This window comes from Copadichromis virginalis, linkage group LG8, assembly GCF_057382275.1.
Source record: "Copadichromis virginalis isolate Kocher_CV1m ecotype Utaka linkage group LG8, C_Virginalis_male_GT1.1, whole genome shotgun sequence".
Lineage (NCBI taxonomy): Eukaryota > Metazoa > Chordata > Actinopteri > Cichliformes > Cichlidae > Copadichromis > Copadichromis virginalis.
In genome coordinates, this window is record NC_140625.1 from 26,898,699 (window position 1) to 26,919,560 (window position 20,862).

Consider the following 20,862-nt stretch of genomic DNA (forward strand, 5'->3'; position numbering starts at 1 on the left):
AGAAGGAGAAATGCACAACCACACAACAGGTGCTAGCAGTAACTTTGGTAGTCAGTATCCTGTCTAATAACCTTCTCTGCAGGGCTCTTTGACAGCAAACCTGCCTTGAGGATCATCACCGGTGATGAAAACAGGATGCAAAGTTTGCAGTAGAAGAGGCTGCAGTCTAAAGGACTGAAGAAGACTATCAGGGGCACGAGCCCAAAAAATACACAACATTTTCTTTGACATTAACAGGGTGGTGCAGCTTAAATCCACCCTCCAGGGTCAGACTGCAACAGCAAGACTTTCATTCAGATGCTGACGTTCTTCAGCATCTGAAGGAGAACGCTCAAAATTATAATTATAGCACAAAGGCAGCTGGATGCACGTAAATGTTGGCCGCCCTACACGCCAAATTTGGCTCCCTTTGACTTTGTCCTTAATTCCATAACAAAATTCAAGTTTATAGTTACTGATACAGTGGGGGATATCATGTCTCAGATGCTGATTACTTCAAAAGGAATACCAGACAATCGTGTCGTTTTTGGTAATAAACCCAAAACAGCAAGGCAACAAGAATCAGATGGACCTCTGCAGGCAGGGAGGGTAAAGAACACCAGAGGCTGGCTTCAGTCTGCTAATCCCTCGTGTCAGATAAGGTCTGACACACTCATACACACACACGCGCACACAACCAATAACAAGGGGAAGCAATAGACTGTTAACCATGTTTTTTCACGTGACACCTGATATGAACACGGAGAGAATAAACAAACTCATAATACAAACACGGTCTTGGCACCATTTCTCCCTTTATGCCAGTTCCTCACTGTAATGTCATCTGTTTATAGTTCTCGCTCCCTCTCACACACAAACCCGAATGGAAGGTCAGAGGGGTTAGCGCTGCCTGCCTTGGCACAAAAACAGGGCTACAGATGTGAAAGCACGGAGAGCTCGCTCGCTCTGAGGACCAGCTGGAGCCCGTCCAACCTGGACAAGGGTCAGGGACACGAGTGAGAGAACACAAGCAGCAATCGGAGCTTCTTCTCAGGGGCCTGCCGGCTTGTCACCTTCTTCAGTCACCCTGGACCACCTTAAAAACAAATCTATAAATCATCGGTGGACTCATTTGATTATTTTCACAGTTCACTTTCACACCTCATCCGTTGTTTCAATCATCAGTTTAGTCCTGAAAACAGCTTTACTTAAAATCCATGTGCTGCATGGGGCTACAAGTGTACTTTCAGTTTGCTCTTGTTGATGTTTCTCTGGTGCGTTTTATGTGTTTTATGCATGCTCAGGACTGGACAGTATTCACAGCTTGAGAATTTTGCAGTGGTACAGTGTACCCATGTCAAAGTAATCCTAAACAAGAAACTGTTTCTGTCATACAGGGCTATTGGCAGCTGCTTTTGCCATCCAGTGTCATCTTGCAATAAACAAAGCCAAACAGTTGTTGTTGGGCACAGAAGTAGCCGCTCACTGGAGACAGTTTGGACAGAGCTGTACAAACAGGCAGCTGGTCGGCCAGCGGAAAAATGAAAAGGATGCACCTTTGTGTATATACACAAATCTGTGCAAACTAGCGACGCGCCGATTATGAAATGCAAGTGTTTAAAACACGAACTGATCAATGAGGTGAATTGCTAACCCATAATAAAAAAAAAATGAGACATAAAAAAGGGCCAGCGTCAGTAGTAAAGGCAAATGAATGTGAACATGTGTTCATTAAAGGGCAGTGATTTATAAAATTTGAAGCTGACGACGTCGTAACTAAGAACAGCTGTCTGCATGTTTGTGAACATGCATGTGCGGGTTTTACATGCTGGTTTGAAAGCATGCACGTACATGCATGCGTATCGTTTGTCTGAGAAGCTGTGCAAGTGTGCAATGCTTGCGTGCAGCTTGCCAGAATTTCTGTGTCCAGCGCTGCCAGGCAAAGGCTACTTCAAAGCGGTAGTGCAAACTAATCACAGAGTGGTTGCCTCACACTTTGCCTATTAAGTTTCCTTCTAGCAAGGCCAGTTATGTTGAGGGAAACATGAGCCTGTCGTCGGCATCAAACACATGGAGACGGTGCAGAAACACCGTGCTCTAAGAATCAGAATTACACAAGCACACACATATTCCCACGCATACTATTAGCACCATCTGAGTACACGCATTAACATATAACACAGCTCTCACTACATGCCCACACATAAATTCTGTTACTTTCAGTACAAGTGAGAAACTGAATGAACTTGGACTACACAGATCTCTGCTATGTGCCAGCGTTTGTTGATTGGCTGCAGTTGAAACAATTCAGATGAGGAATGCACGAGGCTGCCAGATCCAAAAGTCTCTTGGTTCTTGTACAAACGCATACACACATGCACATGCACTGCCTCAGGGTGCTTGGCATTAACTTTGCACTCTGGACCTCCCAGTGTGTAGCTCTCCATCCCTGCTTGGCTAGCAAAATTAACAGGTAGAGATGAAAAGCACTCCTTGACTCTCGTGCGAATCCTGTCATGCAGAGACAGACCACTAGCCAATACTGGCCTACATATACCGATATAGACGTATACGTTGACCAAAATGCAAATGATTTTGTGAAATTGTTTATTCGGCAACATTCAGACTCCACTGTTTACAGTCCTTCATTTTCTGCAGCACCTGTAGCAAAATAGCATCATGGATGACCAGACTGTACAACATACACAAAAGTTTTGTGCACAATAAGCTCAGAAGGAGTGCACATCTAAAACAACCCAAAAAACTAACAAAGGCTGGCTTCCCACGTGTGGGACTAATAAAGGTTATCTTATCTTATCTTATCTTATCTTTGAAAACAGGTAAAATGATCGCCTCAAGGCGCTTAATGCTGTAAGATAAAGAACCTACCATGATACAGGGAAACCCCAACAATCAGACGACGCCTTATGACCAAGCACTTAGATGACAGTGGGAAGGAAAAACTCCCTTTTAACAGGAAGCTCCCTCCAGCAGAACCAGGCTGAGAAAGGGGCAGCCATCTGCCACGACTGCCGTGGGTGAGAGGAGTGAGTTTCATTCACACTATCTGCCACTGCTCTCTGTGACTTTCTCAAGTCTCACTGTTCGCACACCCAGTGAAGCACAGCAGAGAGAGAGTGCTGTCAGCAAAAACACCACTGCAGCAATCAATGAGTAATGACATCCACCCCAGAAAGCCAGTATCAGCTGGGCTCTTTTGTCATCTATATTTTAGTGGATTAAACCATCCTTGGAGGTATTTAAAAAACCTGAAGCATAGACTTAGTTAAAATGCTGCGCGGATCCCTGGATTAATCACAAATTCCAACTGAGCAAAGCTAGCAAGGCTGTGTGTAGACTGAGGGACCTCGGTGGGTTTTTCAAATCTAAAACTGCTTCCAAATTTCTGTAATTCTTGAAGAAATTTTCCCGAATTTAATTACAGAATACTCCTAATCGGCCGAAAGACCTTGCAGTGCAGCCTTCTCGAAAACAACCATTCCTATACGCTGGATTGATTTTTAGTTTTGAGGAAAGACTGGAAGCACAAGACCGGCTCTTCTATCTTTCACTTTATTATTTGCAATTTTCACACGTGGAGTAGAACAAATTTCCCTTTGAGCATTTCAGTTTACACCTTTGACTCATTCAAAACATAGACTGATGGGCAAACCTGATTCCTGATATAAAAACAAATTAATTATATTCTTTTTTTAATTACATGCTCTAAAAATCATCTCATTTCACAGTGTCTGACAGGAAAGATAGGCCTGTAACTAATTACTAGATTTTCTTTGCTGATTAAAATGCCGTTATTAGCTTTATTTATTGGTTATCTGTAAAACGTTACCTTCGGATATCGAGTTTACAATCCTGCGTTATAAAGAAGAGCATCAAAGTCGGCATGTGGGGTTTTTTGCTCAGCTTGGCTGCACAGCGTGAGTTTTCTATAACAGCTTTAAAAGGTTAAATCCATACAGACAGCGAGCATCAGCAAATGAAGCCTGTAGGGTTGCTTTGGATGAAGGAAAAAAAAAAAAAAAAAAAGGTCACAAAGGTCACATCGCCTCGTTCTAGAAATATTCCGAGCATGAAGCAAGCCTCTAAAGTGCTCATCTGAAAAATACTTTAAGCCTTCAGGACCGAGTGGCAGATCTCACACTGTTTTTCACAACCATTGCCTTCATATGAATATGTATTTATAACAAATTCAAATGTTTTGAAACACATTCTTAAAATGTGCAAGCTAATTACAATAATCCTCCCTCATTATTATTATTGTTCCTTGAAAAAGCAGAAAACGCAAGCGTGAAAAACAACTGTGCTAATGTGCCAACGTGCAGGAGAGATATTAATCAACAGGAGATGACTAATAACCCCGCTCCCGATATAGCACCCACCAACAAATTTCTGTAAAGGTGATTGACATTTCCTGTTAACAGTAAGCCTCTCCACAAGCCACAGTGTGCCTACCTGCAGCTGTGTTTAATGACAGACCATTTCCACAATCATCATTCGATCACAGGCCAGCTGACAAACCGATGTTCACAGAAACACTCGGGCTCGAGCTGACCTCGCTCAGCCGGTGGCCGGCTTCACTTTCTGTCAAACGCGGTGCCTTCGCCGTGACGGGAGGAGGGAAAAAGGCCATCGGGGGGAGGGGGGGGGGACAAATGACGTCTTCAGAAATGTTTGGAAATGTGATGTCAGAAAAAAAAAAAAGTTTCCTCAAACAGAAAAGTGCACGGCACGCAATAACAGAGAGCCTAGTGTGGGTAACTGTCGGTCACACTTCAAAGGAGCTCAACTAAACTCTGAAGTGATCTTTTAACCTCACAGACAGTCATAACATAAACCAACGTCTAGTTCCTTAGCCCGGGGGAATATCTTGCATGCACATTCATATTTGCATCAGTCAGACAGGAGTTGGGACTGCTACTGTGAAAACCCCACATATGGACAAACTAGAGGTCACTCTCTGGCTTAAGAAGCAGTTGCTTTAAAAAGTAGTGAAACGAGAGCAACCTGCCATAACTAAGCTGATTCAAATCTTGATAAGTCTTAAAAACAGAGTCCTAAACCTTTTTTAAATACGTAATAATATCTCACAAATACTTAGCAGATGTTACTTCGAAGTGTTTGCACAACACTGATTCCCAACCAGGGATACCAGAGTGTATACAGAATCAGTGGTTCATTCAGAAAAATAGAAATAACAATTTCAACAACTGATTGGACTTTTAGTTAACAGTAACTAACAGTAGTAGATGGATTAGTGGTACAAAGTGGTACTTGTGCCGTGGGCCACAAAGTTTCTTCATCTTTAAGCACCTAGTCATAAAGTCTGCCTTATTTCATTCTATAGAGTTCACCGAATGCGAGTATGGCACCGTAATAGGATGTCACTATTGCAACACGTGAATTGGTGAATTTTTGACCCTCCTAGATATTTCTTGATCAACTACCAGTGGTATCATTGCAAAGTGGAAGTATTTAGGGACCACAGCAACTCAGACACAAAGAGGCAGAGCATATAAACTAGTTAGCAGGTACCAAAGATGTTACAGCTACCCAAAACAGTGACGTAAAGCTGAAACAGTTTGACAGAAGTAGCAGATAAGCAGCTACCACAGAAGCATTATGAGACAAACTGAAGTCCACACAGGAGAGGATTAGCAGCGATGTGGTGGCCAGATACCAAGAAGTGACAATAAAAGTCAGCGAAATAACTTTTAGCAGCACAAAGTGGGCAAGTCATCTCAACCTTGAAGTGGCTGCTAGTGGCAGATAATGTATAGGTACCACTGAATTATATATGACAAAAATATATATAAAAGGGTTAACTAACTAGAGCTTGAAAGGTCTTGGGTCAACCAACCTTCAACTTTAAAGCAACGTGCAAGGAGGATGTGTGCATAGAGCTAAACAGTTGAACTTTCAGCATTGTTAAATTAATATTCAAATTTGCAGAAATTAACGACGATTGTTTATAGCTTCCACTTCCAAATTTCGCCTTATACCCATACAATGACAGATAAGGGTATTCTATTCTATTTCTGCAAGTGCTGCAGTACAGCTGCAAATGTAAGCACTGAAAATGCAATTGTAACATCCTCTGTGCAAGCACAATTTACACTCTTATTGTTGAGTGATATCCCACTAAAATAAAATCAGTTGAAAACATCTAGAAGATGGCTAGTGGTCACACTGAAATGGGTACTTTAGTAGAGACTGTACGAGCACCCGACGAGCAAGGCTGGTGCTGTAGAGCAAGCAAAGCACGGCCTCATTACTACACTTCTATTTCCACACCATCTAAAGTGAAAAGCCTTGGCCCTAATGAAAAGCTGCATGCTATTCTCCCGAAGGCCAACTGTAAGTGCAGCTACTTTGCAGCACTGCATGGAATAAGTAATGGCCTTATCCTCACTTCCAAAACAAAATAAATAAATAAAATTACAAAGATTAAGAGGTGGCGTTTCAGATCTTGCCAAACCATCAGGCGTTGGAACGAGTCCATCTAAATTTCCTCAAGCGTGACAGATTAGGAAAAAGAGGGAGCAATAAAACTCCTGCTTCTACGGCCGACCATTCATTCAGCTCCTAAATCCGGGGGTTTTAGCGGAATTCGAGCTGCACTGGCTTCATAGAGAAATTAAATCCTGGTTTCCCAAAAGAAGTAATCCTGGTTAAGTTCTATTCAACAATACAGCGCAGCAGCAGCAAGGCAAACACGTTAAACACACACTGATAGGATAAAGGAGGTCAAACTGTCCTGTACTCATGGCTTTTTCTTTTCTGCGCTAATGAAATGCTGAGTGATGTACAGTAAATGCTGGCAGGACAGAGTATCCATATCAAGGCTTGGGTCTGAGCCAAAATTGTAATTGTGGATTTTTGTTATAAGCATCTCTTTGCTCAGAGTTATTCATTACTCCAGCAGATTTTGTTCGTTTGGCTCCACTGCTTTGTAGCCCTGTCAGCTGCGCTCTGCTCCCATATGCTGCGAGGTATTTAGCTGTGATTGTGATCTTCATTCTTTTTACACAACAGCTTTTTCAAAGGTGCAATGTTTCATTTTTGACAGGCATTTTGAACTATTTTCTGATATTTTACACGTGTCATATGCACAGTTTAGGGATTAACCGATACACTGGCCTAATATTGATATTGGTCACGATGGTGCGGCTGCTGTTTGCCTGATGGTAAATAAATACATTGACTGATGCCTGTGACTAATTTGTTGTGTCATATCAATTATGCACTAGCAAATCATGCAAAAATAGTGTGACGAAGAGCCAAAGGACTTTTTTTTTTTTTTTTCCTAAGGAAGCTTTCTCTGGTTCACTGGCAAAAACAGAAACCAAAGTAAAAATAAATATTTACATTTAAAAAACAAAAAACATCAGTTTTGATGCTGCCTATCAGTAAATCGACATTTTGAAAATTAGTATTTATAAAGAAACTGACAACTGGCACATCCTTAGTACAGGGATACATCCAGGACATTAGAAATAATCTAAGACAGCATTTAAAACAGCTATCAGCAGGGTTTTTCCGGGGTTAAAATGAGCAGTTGGGGTTTTTTCCTACACATGTAAGAGACTGATGCACAGCACACTGGTAACAGGTCACAGCTTGATGAAGTTTGCATGCTGTCGCTTGGTAAAATTTGTCACCGAAAGGCATGCTCTGCACAGAAAACCTCTGTGCAACTGCTTTGGTTGCCTGCAACCACTCACCAACCAACCAGCTACGGAGTACACATTTTTATCCCAGCGACCAGAGGTTGCCAGGGGGTTTGCCAACTGGTCTCCAGGCTTGTGTGCCTGAGGTCTGAGGTACCAGCTGCTCCTCTCACACTAAAAGCAACAAATCTGTGTTACTTAATCAAAGCAGATCATAATTACAGTGCTGATGATGTTCTTGAAGCTCTGGCTAAAAGCTCTTTAGTAGCTACCACAAATATTTCTGTGCAGGAAAAAGTTTAATCAAGAGTATTATTAGAGTAAACTTACAGTTATCTTTGATTACTTTTATTTTCAGCGTCCTCCGCTGTTGTACTCACATACAAACTTATAATCACACAAGGAGTTCTCAAAGGACCTCTGATTATGAGCCGATTCGCTTCTGCCCCAGGGGCGAAGATAATGAAAGCATTATTGCCCATTTAATCCTGGATGCCCATGTAGGGAATCTGTCTGGATTAAGCTCTGAATCTTTATAACTTTTTTTTTGTAAGTAGCCACTTTAGCGTCACGGGAACTGCTTGTTCAACATGTCAACAAATCTGCATAAACTTAGGTGGCTCTCACAGAGAGACAAGAGAGAGAGGAAGCAGTGCCAGCAAACGTCGGATGGACTCCACCTCGTAAAGTGCTACGCTTCACCCTGGCAGAAATAAACCTCACAGCCCTTGGTGCCAAGTATTCCCGTTGATGAAAAGCTAGTTGTGAGTGGCCCCAGTCGTACCCCGGCAGAGCCAAGCTGACTGGCGTTAATAAGAAAGAAGGGCGGCTGTGTAAAACACTCTTGCAGCTCTTTCTGGCCAATAAAGGCCATTTTACAAGTTATTATTTTCCCCGGTGATTTGGAAGGTGGTGAAGCAAAAGCTGGCAAAGAGGAGCGGCAGCAGAGAGCAGCGACGGTTCAATGGGAATGAGAAATACAAAAGATAAAGCAGGGGAGCCTCTGGTAACCATCTGCATTGAAACCACTGCTTAACAGAAACAACTGAAAAAAAAAACCCAACTACGCATTAAAACGAAACCTAACCTACAAAGAGAAGACAAAAAGGAGGGGCCCAAACATACTACACTATGAAAAAGGGGAAAAAAAAAAAAGAAAACCACAAACTCGGTACCCGCTGCTGGCTGACATCTGATGTAATACATCTATTTTTTTTTTTTTTTTTTGCCTGTCCCGTTTGGCTCTTTTGCCATCAGAATTGTTGTCTAAAGGCAAAGAAAGATGCCCAACGGATTTACTTTACCAAACTGACCATCCCAGCCTTGCCGTAATGGTCCATTTGATTCACCTTTTATTGTTTATTTTATTTTCACTTACTGAATACGGGACAGACTTGACTGGGGGAAAGAAGGGGAGAAAGAAAGAGGGAAAGAGAAACAGCTGAGAAGAGGGACGGGGGAGAAGGGCAAAAGACAAAAACCAACAGAACGGGCAGAGAAAAAAAAAATGCATATATCAATCACCTGGATCACCTGCTGAGAAAGAAAAAAGAAAGCAAGCAGAAGAGAACAAGAGTAATAGAATAAACAACATCACAATGATATATGGGAATATGACAGTAAATACTAAATGTTAAACATTATTGTGCAGCACATAAGATCAACAGAACACAGTGTGCTTTGAGGTAGGAGCCAAAAAGGGTGTAGTTTGTGGGTGTGATCACCCGTGTGTACACCTGTGAGCATGGACGCGCTTGTTTTTTGTTTTTTTAAAAGGTTCCTTCATGTAATAATCTGCTAGAGGGTGTGGGGGGGCCACAGCCCCGTCCTCCAGGGCGTGAAGCAGGTGTGGAGGAGATCAAAACTCCAGACATCCAGAGGCCCCCAGAACACAAGAGACCAAGGAAGACCAACAGAGGGGCAGCCGCGCCACTGTCCCAGAAAGAGCTGAGGAGAGTCCCAGATGAGGGCTCACTCAGCAGCCGCGGAGCAGAAGCCAGGGGGAGTTGCAGTGACGCGCCCGTGAGCTCCGCCGGCAGCCAGCCGTGGCTGAGTGACCGAGCCCCAGGCCGAGAGGCCGGGGGCACCCCACCTCCGAAGTGGCCCGAGCGAGCCCCAGGCTCCAGGCCCCGATAAGCGGCCGCCAAGGAGTGAGCCGGTGTGTACCTGGACGCCCATCCCCGGACACAATGAACCACCAACGCACCGATGTCTGAGGGGGTCCGCCACTGGCAGGGGAAGTGGTGGTAGGGGGAGATAGGCCTCCAAACCTTGGAGGGCCTGAGATGTCCCCACCTCTCTGGGGACATCTCAGGACAAAAATGATGTAATACATCTACTAGTGTGTTTGTGTGCTAGAGGGATGAGACGCTGCAGTATCTAAAAGACAGCAGGACCCCCAGAGGTTTGTGTGAAGACTGGTGCAGAGCAGAGTGATAATCTCTTGTCCTGCTCACCAACACAGCATGCTTATCAGCGGTGGAGCGTCACGGGCCTCTGAATGCAACACGCAAACCAGCTACGACATCACACTGGAGGGTTAGACTCATTCTTCTCTGCTAATGAGGTCTGAATTGCCACTTTCCATTAGAACCATTACTGTGTGCCCAAAACATTACAGCAGGATGGCCTGCTATTAAACTGCAGCCGAACCAACAGTCTGGTAATTGAAATAAATAATATGAATACATTTTTGATAAACATCAGGACAAAAATGTCAAAACTAATATATTTGCACTTTTCTGCGTTGTACAGCAAGAACTTAACCACATGACACGAAGATATTGGGGCTTAGAAACTGGTAAACTGAACTAAACTGGTTTGTCTGGCGTTATTCAAGCAATTTAAAAATAATCAATTATTCAGTAATTAAAATATCCAGGTCTTTACTGATTTCTGGAACACAAACTCTGTGCGTTACTCTTCTTCACAGTGGATTATTCGATTTTTCAACACATTTTGTTATTTGGGGGTTTAAGTCTAATGAAATTACCAAACTATAAGGACATGCGTGTAATTAATAGTAAGGATGTTACCACTGTTCTGGCAATTTCATATTTGATACTAACATCATATGCATTTTTGTATTTGGTGCATAACTTTCACCTATCACTAATATTAGTATTAGCGTTGCCATTTCTCACTAATGTGTTGGGCTGTGAGCTAGATGTGCACACAGTGTAACTGAGGAGGACACCAATCCTACACTGATAGTTCTGTGTATCAAAATTGTGTCACATGTTGAGTCAGTAAAAGGGAGGGAAACTGTGGTTTCTGTGTCCCTAAACAAAATGAGACCAAATCTACACTCATTTGAGGGCTTAGGAGCCAACAGCCTTTGGGAGTGACTACGAATGTAAGAACAATTGGTTCGCTTATATTAAAGGCAGCGAGTCTGGGTGTGTTCAGTAAATAAGTGAATTTACTGTATTTCTAACAATCTGATAAATAAATATGTCCATTCAGCTTTAGCAAATCAAGCCCTAAAAAACAAAGGTTTTAACAATGACGCTACTTTTTGGGGTGCAGAGACTGCCTTTATACAGAAATAAATGGGAGATAGTGCTCGTAAAAGGGTAACAGGTTCACAGCATTTATTGTAAATGCACAGGTTTTGTTTAGGTATCTAATTAATCTAATTCATTATAAGTGACAGAAATAAGTAGAATTCTGTATTTTGGTGCCATAATAGAATTTTTGCAGCACTGTCACAAAGAAAGAGCAATCCCTAGTTTTCTGTATGTTATTCCAAGCTACCGTCAACCCTGTACATTTGCAAGCATTATACAGGGCCGGCAAACTCTCCAATAGCCCTAAAGTCCATCTAAATATGCAGGTTAACATCATTTCTTGTTTGCTTGCATGCTTGGACTCATTAATTAGTATGCATAATCATGTATAGGCACACTCAGTCAAAGATGCTGGATGTTTGGTTAGTCATCTGAGCACTCTCTTTGTGCATAAAGAGGCCAATTTCTTCGCTTGAATAAATACAAACTGAATCAAACATCATGAGCACTTGTACAGGATGTTTTTACTGATAAAACCCATCAGAATAAAGCTCAAAACATCTATGAAATCCATTCACGATTTAGATTCATGGTTTAATTAGTGGAAGGCAAAAACTCTGTGGGTCAACTCACAGATGTTGGGCAACTAAAGTCAAAGAGACAGTGAAGACCAGTGAATAACTGACATGTCCTATGGTAATCAAGAATGTACATTTATGGGGAAAAGAGTGCATGAGTACTGTGACAACCTGTGCTAATAAAATCCATGATCCAATAAAATCTATGACCCTTTACCAAGACTGTCAATTCTATATTCAGTACCTGGAATTTAGGTCCAAATGGACTCTAGGAGGTTAAAAAGGAAGGAAAACTTGGACTGAACCCATTCACCATACTAGGTTCAGGAATAGCTCTTGACACATTGGCCTACCCAGCATGCCCTCTGCCTCTCTAGACAGCTCTGACATCATTATACAGCAGATACAGACCAGGACATCAGCTGCACAGTCGAGGTTATATAAGTGAATTCTCTACGTTTCTTAGCATTCAGCTCTGCTGCCCCACCATGGGGAAAAGGGAGGGGATGGGAGTAGATGATGGGGGGGAGGAATAAGGAAAAGGAAAAAGAGCAAGGAGGCCAGGAAGAAAGACGAAAAGAAAGAGCGTCTGAAAAAGAGAGGCCCGCTGGGGTGCTTGCTGCCGGGAGAAACTGAAGGTCACCCTTGGCCCCCTTAAGGAGCCCCAGAGAAGAGAAGAGAAGATCAGATCCACCATCCTTGTGATCTTTCAGGCAACCCTGTTACATCACACACTCAGTCAACAAGCAGAGCCAGGATTTCTTATTTGCTTTTCTTCTTTGCATAGAAAAAATAAACTTTTATTAGTGTAAATGTATTTGAGTGTAAAAAACATCACTTAAATTTGTCTCACACCTCATTTTCAGTCCATTTACAGTCACAGCCTCTAAACGGACCTCTAAAGAACACAGCTGCACTCGAATGGTGGATTTGTCCAAGGCTAATAATCAACCCAGGGACAGAACCCTGAGATTTAAACTGATAGCTAATGATTAATGAATCGCAGCCATCTGGGGTCATATCACCTCATCTGACATAAAGTAACACTTTTAGACTGCTTTTGTATTAAACCCCAAGACTGTACGGTCATTTAGAGCCTCGTCCAAAAATATGACTAATACACTTTTAGGTTTCAGGTCCTTTTGATGTGCAAATTGCTCTCTATCTCTGAAGCGCTTCCAAATGTAAAAACTCTCCATGTTAAGATTTGCAGCTGGTTAGCATGTTTAAAACCTTATAGCCTGCTAACTGATAAATGCTTCACTGAGCCAGAGAAAGTGTTTCTGTTGCAAGCTTGATGGATTCGACTGCAAGAGCCTACAGCTTTTAGACTGTCACCTTCTATCAGCACAGCACAAGCCGCTAAGAATCCAGACCCAGGAAAGGCATTAAGCAGAGTGGTTACATTAAGTGATTTCATTATTATAGTGCTGTAATGTGGTGATGACTGCTTTTGCACGCAAACAGCTGCGAGTGCGCACAGGGAACAATCCCAGTTGCATTTACTAACGATCTGCAATTGTGCACAGTGGTTGTTTTCAGCAGGGATTCTCACATGCCTCGTGGGGATGATGAAGGTGTCAGTGTTGCTTGTCGTCTGTCAGTCAAAGCTGCTGCATATTAACAAGCATTATTAAGGTTTTTCTTGGCATCATTAAGCAGTTCAGTTGGCAACACTTTGCATTTGGTTTGGCATTCATGCCAAAGCTGGCTTTAACCACCCTGCTGTATTGAACTGTACTCTATTCTGCAGCTGTTTATCTAAAACAAACTGTATTAGTGGATGCACAGCATAACAGTGCATTTAACAGCTGCAATTGCTTTAATGTGCTGATCAACTGGAACAATGCTCTGATATGTGCAATATAAAGTGATCAGATCCGACAGCGATCACCAGAGCTGTACTGGTGTACTTGTGCATAGACAGAAGCAGGAAGAGAAAAGGTCCTAAATGCTAGCCTGTAAGGATTACAGGGACTATTATGTAACCAGCTATATTTACACAAATGCACAAAATACATGCAAACATAGGATCTTGCAAACTTAAAAGTGCATACTCGTTTTGATCTATAGGACTGTTTGCAATGCAAGATCATTTCCAGTGCTTTAAAATCTTACTTCTGCATCACCTGAGCAGGGCTGTGGTGTCCATGAGAGGGAAACAGAGTGACACAACCCCCCATCAGTGACACATTACTGGCCTCCCACCAATGAATGAGAGCATGGATAAAACCAGCGGTTGCATATAGTCAGTAGATTTGCTCAACCACCATATACATTATAGCTTTGCACAGTCAGTTGCTATTTTTGCAGATTGATATTGATAAAGCAGAATTGAAAGTGGAATCATATGCCTCAGCACGATTGCAGTGAATCACATTAATGACTCAATAAGTGCAATCTGTATAATAACTATTTTCACTGTAGACACTTGTGTTGATGATAAGCTTTAGTACTATTACTAAATTATGGCCATAGCTTTTACTTCAAGAGTCTAAATCCCACCCTCTACAAAATGATGCTTAAACTCTTGTGCAACACTACTTTTCATTTAATATTGCTTGCATTAGTGCACAGGGCTGCACAGGAGCCTGAAAATACAATAAAGTTTTTTCCCCTCTTTCTGATCAAATATTCTGACTTCCTGTGGACCTCCCCTTCACCACCCCACTGTAAAAAAAGAAAAAGAAAATCCTGGAAACGCCCCTGACATAAAAGTTAATTTATTAGAGCCGTAAGTCATAGTAATAATAAGTATTGATCTGCAGTGCTCTTACTGATACTAGATTACAGACAGCACTGTAACTTCTGCAACATCCGAGGGAAGAAAAAGTTGGAAACCAAATTAGGGTCAGGTAACCGCCGCTTGAGGTTCCCTTTAGGACTGTAGGTGTAGCCCACGGGTGGGCAATCTCAGTCCACGAGGGCCGGTGTCCCTGCAGGTTTTAGATGTGTCCTCGAACCAACACAGCTGATTTAAATGGCTAAATTAGCTCCTCAACATGTCCTGAAGTTCTCCAGAGGCCTGGTAACGAACTAATCATGTGATTCAGGTGTGTTGACCCAAGGTGAGATCTAAAACCTGCAGGGACACCGGCCCTCGTGGACTGAGATTGCCCACCCCTGGTGTAGCCTGTCATAGCTACTGATCTTTATCAGTTAGGCTATCAGCCCCTATGCGTGTGTGCACGTGTGCATGCGTGATTTGACCGTGCGCGTCAGTGTGCAGCAGGCGTAAATGCCAAGCTGCACACACCACAATTAACCGCAACAAAAGCAAACAAAAAAAAAGGCTGTCAGTACCCTGACGATCACTTTGGGTATGCTGACAACTGCTAGCCGGAGTGACGAGCAGGATTACCCAGCCCCTGCTGGACTCCACTCCGTGCGTTACCCTTCGCTGCTGATCCGATCTGTCAAACCAGCCCGGGCTACTGAGGCTAGCGCCGCCAAACAACTGCCTGCCCACCACGCTGTGAACGTCGTGTTTCGGCATGATCGCGACACTCACCTTCACCTTCAGTTACTCCCCACGCGGTTTGGACACAACTTCCCGCTGGGATACGAGGCGGAAATAAAGCGTGAGAAAGTCCCCGGGTTCATGCACAAGTGTAGCAGTAGAGAAGCGCTGGATGGCTCCCCCGTCCCCTCACTCCGAGCCCATTCCTCGGCCAAGCTGCTGCTCCTCGTACCGTCAAATTATCTCCCCGCTCGGACAACAACCCCCAGTGCTCCTTCCTGCAAAGCTTCAGCGCGGATTGAAGCCGTTTGTTTCCTCTTTTTGCTGCCTTCCAGTAGCGTTTGGATGGGCTGCAACGACATCGGGGGAAAGAAGCGAAAAAGAAATACTACACGCTCGCTCCTCCCTCCGCTTATGCCCGGTACAGTAAGGGCAGCGCTCGGCGGTGTAAGCACTTATTAAAACTATCTACTGCTCTCTACAGGAATTCCACTGTAAAGCACGCAGTGTACACACGGACACATGTCGGGACGTTCGTGTCGCGTGAAATGCGGCGCAATCCTCTTCTTTGACTCGCCTCACTTGCCCTTATTTATTGACTTCATCATCACCCCCTCGGAGGCCCCCTCCATCCCCGTTTCCTCCTCATCCTTCCCTCCCTCCCCCTGAGAATCTGGGAGTCATTCACCTCAATGAACATTCAGATGTCATGAATGGACGTAACAGAGGCGTGAAACACTGTAATAGGAAACAATGTAAGAGCCGGGGAAATATAATAATATATATTAATAATAAAATAACTAATATAGATATATACAGATACATTTTATTAATAGGATTCCACAAATAGCTATATTTTGATTGGAATCGGTTTGGACGTGCATTTTTTTAATATAATTGATTAGGTCTATTGAAGAATCAATAAAATTGAGCAATTTATTGAATAATTCTTTAGAAAAAATCAAACGTAAGCTGACTATATGGGAGTATGCCCATGCTTTTCAGACATTTTACACATGAAGTGATTAGAAATAATCACCAAAATAATTAATAATCCTTCCGAGTTTATTGTCTTGTTTGATTAATATCCCTTTACAGTTGATTTTTAAAGAAAGGTGGATAGTGAAATATTTTTATTCAATAAAGCACTCGATTTTATTGATTCATCTGTTAGCCTAATCAATTATATCTTTTAAACATATATGTCCAAACCTACTCCAATAAAATCTTTTTCTAAATAAAATAAAATTATCTACAATTCTAAGAAAATATTGTCTTGTTTTTAATTTGATAGCACCAGCAAAAAATGTGGAAATTAGGGACAGGGGCAAAAAGGGTCTCGAAAAATGGTCCTAAAAAATGCTGGAGAAACATTTTGCAACTATTTAGGTGAGCATAAAATGTGCATCTTAAGTAGGCGAAGTTTTTCATGAGTAAAGCTAGGAATTAGTTCATCAATATGCAAAAATGCGCATTACAACAATCTCAGAATAATTTTCTTTAATGTAAAATTGCAAAGACTTTGAATGTCTCATCATCTACAGTACGTAACACCATGAAATGATTCCAAGAATCTGGAGAAATCTCTGTACACAAGGGACAAAGCTGAAAATCAATACTGGATGCATGTGATGTTTAGGTCCTCAGGCGGCACTGCATTAAAGACAGGCATCATTCTGTCATGGAAATCACAGTATGGGCTCAGGAACACTTCAGAAGTCATTGTGTGTGAAAGTTCACCGTGCCATTAACAAATTCAGGTTAAAGCTCCATCATGCAAAGAAGAAGCCATATGTCAACATAATTCTAAAACGCCACCGTCTTCTCTGGATCAAAGCTCATTTTGACCTCTCTGCATTCAGTCATACTTGTTATTAATCTCTGTCTCTCTTCCACAGCATGTCTTTTGTCCAGTCTTCCTTCTCTCACCCCAACCAATCACAGCAGAAGGCCGCCCCTCCCTGAGCCTGGTTCTGCAGGAGGTTTCTTCCTGTTAAAGGGGAGTTTTTCCTTCCCACTGTCGCCAAAGTGCTTGCTCATAGGGGGTTGTTGGGTTTTTCTCTGTTGTATTATTGTAGGCAACTGTTGTGATTTGACGCTATATAAGTAAAATTGAATTAAATTGAATTTAAGGAGGGCGACTGTCTGGCTAATCAGAGTTAAGTTCAGAAACCTGCTGTCTCTGATGGTATGGGGATGCGTTAGTGCCTATGGAATTGTCAGCTTTCACATATGGAAAGGGACCATCAGTGCTATAAAGGTATTAAAGGTTTTAGAAGAACACATGCTTCCATCCAGATGATGTCCTGTTCACGGAAGCTTATATATTTCAGTAGGATGATGATGATGCTAAACAGCTTACTGTGGCTATTAGAGCAGCATGGCTTCATAGCAGAGGAGTCGGGATGCTGAAGCGACCTGCATGCAGTTCAGGCCTTTGCCCCGCTGGAAGTGAAAAATATAACAAAGGAGACGCAGCACTGCGGCGCAGATAGAAACCTACATCAGACAAAGAGCAGGCTTCAGACCGCTCTAAATGCTGGTTTTTTTTTTAACATTTGGCTCTAATATATGGTGCATCTTATATATTCCTTATTTTTAACTCACTGGATGTTAGAAAGGCAACCAGCAAGACTGCACCCCTTGCCGTGCCATTTCTGGTCTGCGAGCCGTATGTTTGTCACCCCTAGATTACGCATCATATTTAATAAAACGTGTTTTCTTCTCACTACAATCTCATTCTCGCTTTCTTGTGCATCATTCCACTTATTTAATAGCTAACAACAACTGTGGATACAGAGCGGATAATATTCTTTGTTATCATCAAATATAATATTAAACTTGAGAGATAATAGACACCACTTATTTTGATCAAAATAACAGCTGGAAAAACATAATCTTCTTTCTTGCAGCAAAATTAACACAATTGCTTCAAATAAGCCGTCCCGCTGAGATCCCGAAGGCATCAAGGATTCTATCATCAAATGGTAAAGTGCAAAAGCTTTCTTTTTTCAAAAAAAAATATATAAATAATACCATCACATCTTTTTTAGAATAAAGTCCAACTTTTTTTTTCTTAAAAAGAGCATGGCGCCGGAAGATCTTATGAAGTGAAGCTTCAGGGATTCAAAAGCTTTCTCCTTCCTCTCTCCAGTCTTGAGAGACATCCTGTGTTTGGTGAATGCACAGCCCCTGAAAGCCATACGGATATTTCTGTCCAGCTAATCTTGCTCGCAAATATGCAGGCAGTCGTCAGCTCCGAGAGTGACACACTCTGTTGACACTGAACACCCAGAATGTGTGGCATTTACATTTCATGGGTTTGCAGAAGTGGAAATGTGTAAAGAATAAAGGTTTATTTCAAGTTCAAATGCCACTGCAGCACACACATGAACGATTTTTGTGTGTCTGCATTCCCACACAGGGCTTTAAAATGTGAACCCTAATATGAGACTTTCTGTTTGGCGTCGCGCTAGTGTCATTTGCCGCTTTGTTTCATTTCCTCTTCTATTTTCAGGAAGAGCCTGTTCTGTAAAATAAAGCGCCAACAACCAAATAACCACCGGCTGCTCACAGAAAGACACTAGTTAATAATAATGATGATGTATTCCTCTCTGTTCTGCTTTAAAGAGGGTGTCGAATAGGCGCGTGATTTACAGGCTTGCATCTGGAGTTTTTAGTTCAGATGTCATCAGTTTCAGCTGCTGCTGTGATAACGCCGAAGGACGCCAATTACTGAGGGACAGCAACCGTGTGCCAAATTGCATGACGCTCCAGCCAGTTGATGCAGGACACGTTCACTCTGGATCAAAAATCAACCTGCTGGTGGAAATGAAGCTGGGGGATCAGCATGGTGGAGAAATGCATCAACTGTGAACTTTAGAGCAGTTTTAGTTTTTGCCAATCCATCCAGTAGTACAACCACCTACTGACACACAAATGCAGTGCTGGGTTTATTCATGAGCAACTACTTTACAACAAGATCAATTTCAAGGATGAATATTAAATTCTCCAAGTGTCCAATCAAGCACTTTAATTACACACTGCACTACCTAAACTTAACCTTTGGCGACATGCTTTTCAAATGTCAGCCCTTCTTCCTGCACTGGCATAAAACCACTACAGAATCCACTAGGAGCGCATTACATGCACTATGCAGAGATTTGGCTGTAAAGGAGCTGGGGGAAGATGCCATGAGGACATCTGGTCTGGAGAATGGATGGATGAATACGTGAATGAGGGTGAAGATGGACAGCTGGATGGATAATAGCCTTTCTATATGAATCTATTCCCACCACAGACTGTGGAGAAATGCATAGAGAGCATCTGGGAAATTCGAGACTTGGATTTGGATTCACCATTTATCAACATTACCGAAGCCACGAAACCAAAAAAATGCCAAATGGCACAGTCAAATATGTCTGCAAAGAGTCTTTTTTTCTTTCTAGAAATTGATGGAAAGCTCAGGATTGTATTTGAGACACTTATTGCGGTTAAAAAGACAAATAACTTGCAGTGCTTCACTTGGGCTTTGTGCAATTTGTCACTGTGATTTTGCATTTAGCAATCTATACAGCATACACATATGTGGAAAATTATATGTTTTCCCCCTACGCTTTCCTCCCTCTCAGTAAAATTAAAAACCAAACAAAACAGAACCTTTTATTTAGAAAAGAAAAGGTTTTTATGTTTCCTTTACAGAAATAAAGTCCAGCTTTATTTGATGCAGAAAGGACACATGTTGATGCTTAAAAATTCACCACAATCCACGGAGGAAATTCATTTTCTGACACTAAAAAAATTCTAATTGGAAACCGCCAGGCTGCACACTTAATATGTCCTCTTTCCCACCAGTGTGCGAGTGAAACCTGTGCCCATGCATATGCATATTCTTCTAATGATCGTTGGCTTTCTGTGAAACACACTGTATTCCCCATGCAATGAAATGTGTTATTTAAATAAAGATTTGCTTTACTGCTTGAGCTGTTAATGATCTCACCTGGCTGTACATATAATAAGTAAAATTATGCCAAAATGACAGAGCACACGAGCGACAGCCTTCAACTTTTTCAGTTCAAGCCCATATCTAAATGTTGCCAAAGCAGCCTTGGCGTATTTCCATACAGTAAGGGCAAAAATGGCATTTAGAGCTTTAACACTAAACCCAGTATTTTATTGTCTCTCTGCACTTGACGCTACAACGCTGAAGAGATTTTGGAGATTTAAAAAAGCAATAAAAACTGTCTGCGTAGGTCACAGACTGAATTAAATCCCCATTTTCTTCCAGTGTTAATCCTATGGAAGCACTGATTGCCCGCCCTGCTCATAAATTAATTTTTACATATTGTTATTGGTACAATGTGTAGGATTTAAAAAGCTTGTTATAAAAAAAAAAATGCTTATCAGTCAAAATGAGAAGAATAATGTAAATATGACTCTGATGCCAAATGTCAGAACCAGCTGTATAAATGATTTTTCAATTATTAAGCAATCTAACTGGGAGTGCTTCTCTTTGGTAATCTTTGTTTTTGAGCACCAGAAAGTCGATGCATAAAATGCAATTTCCACATGAGGAACTCATCTGAAGATACAATAAATATATTTATGCCGGCTAGACCACTGAAATCAAATGAACGAAAGGTAGCTGC

The 20,862-nt window shown here is 42.0% G+C and overlaps 1 protein-coding gene across 1 annotated transcript in view; it reads right to left on the reverse strand.

Moving 5' to 3' along the window:
- Positions 1-15,597, reverse strand: part of thrab (thyroid hormone receptor alpha b) — a 171,753-nt gene extending 156,156 nt beyond the window's left edge. The window contains exon 1 of the mRNA XM_085466833.1: positions 15,266-15,597. The gene's annotated coding sequence lies outside the window, so the exon portion shown is untranslated. The remainder of the gene's footprint in view (positions 1-15,265) is intronic.
- Between the last annotated feature and the right edge of the window lie 5,265 nt (positions 15,598-20,862).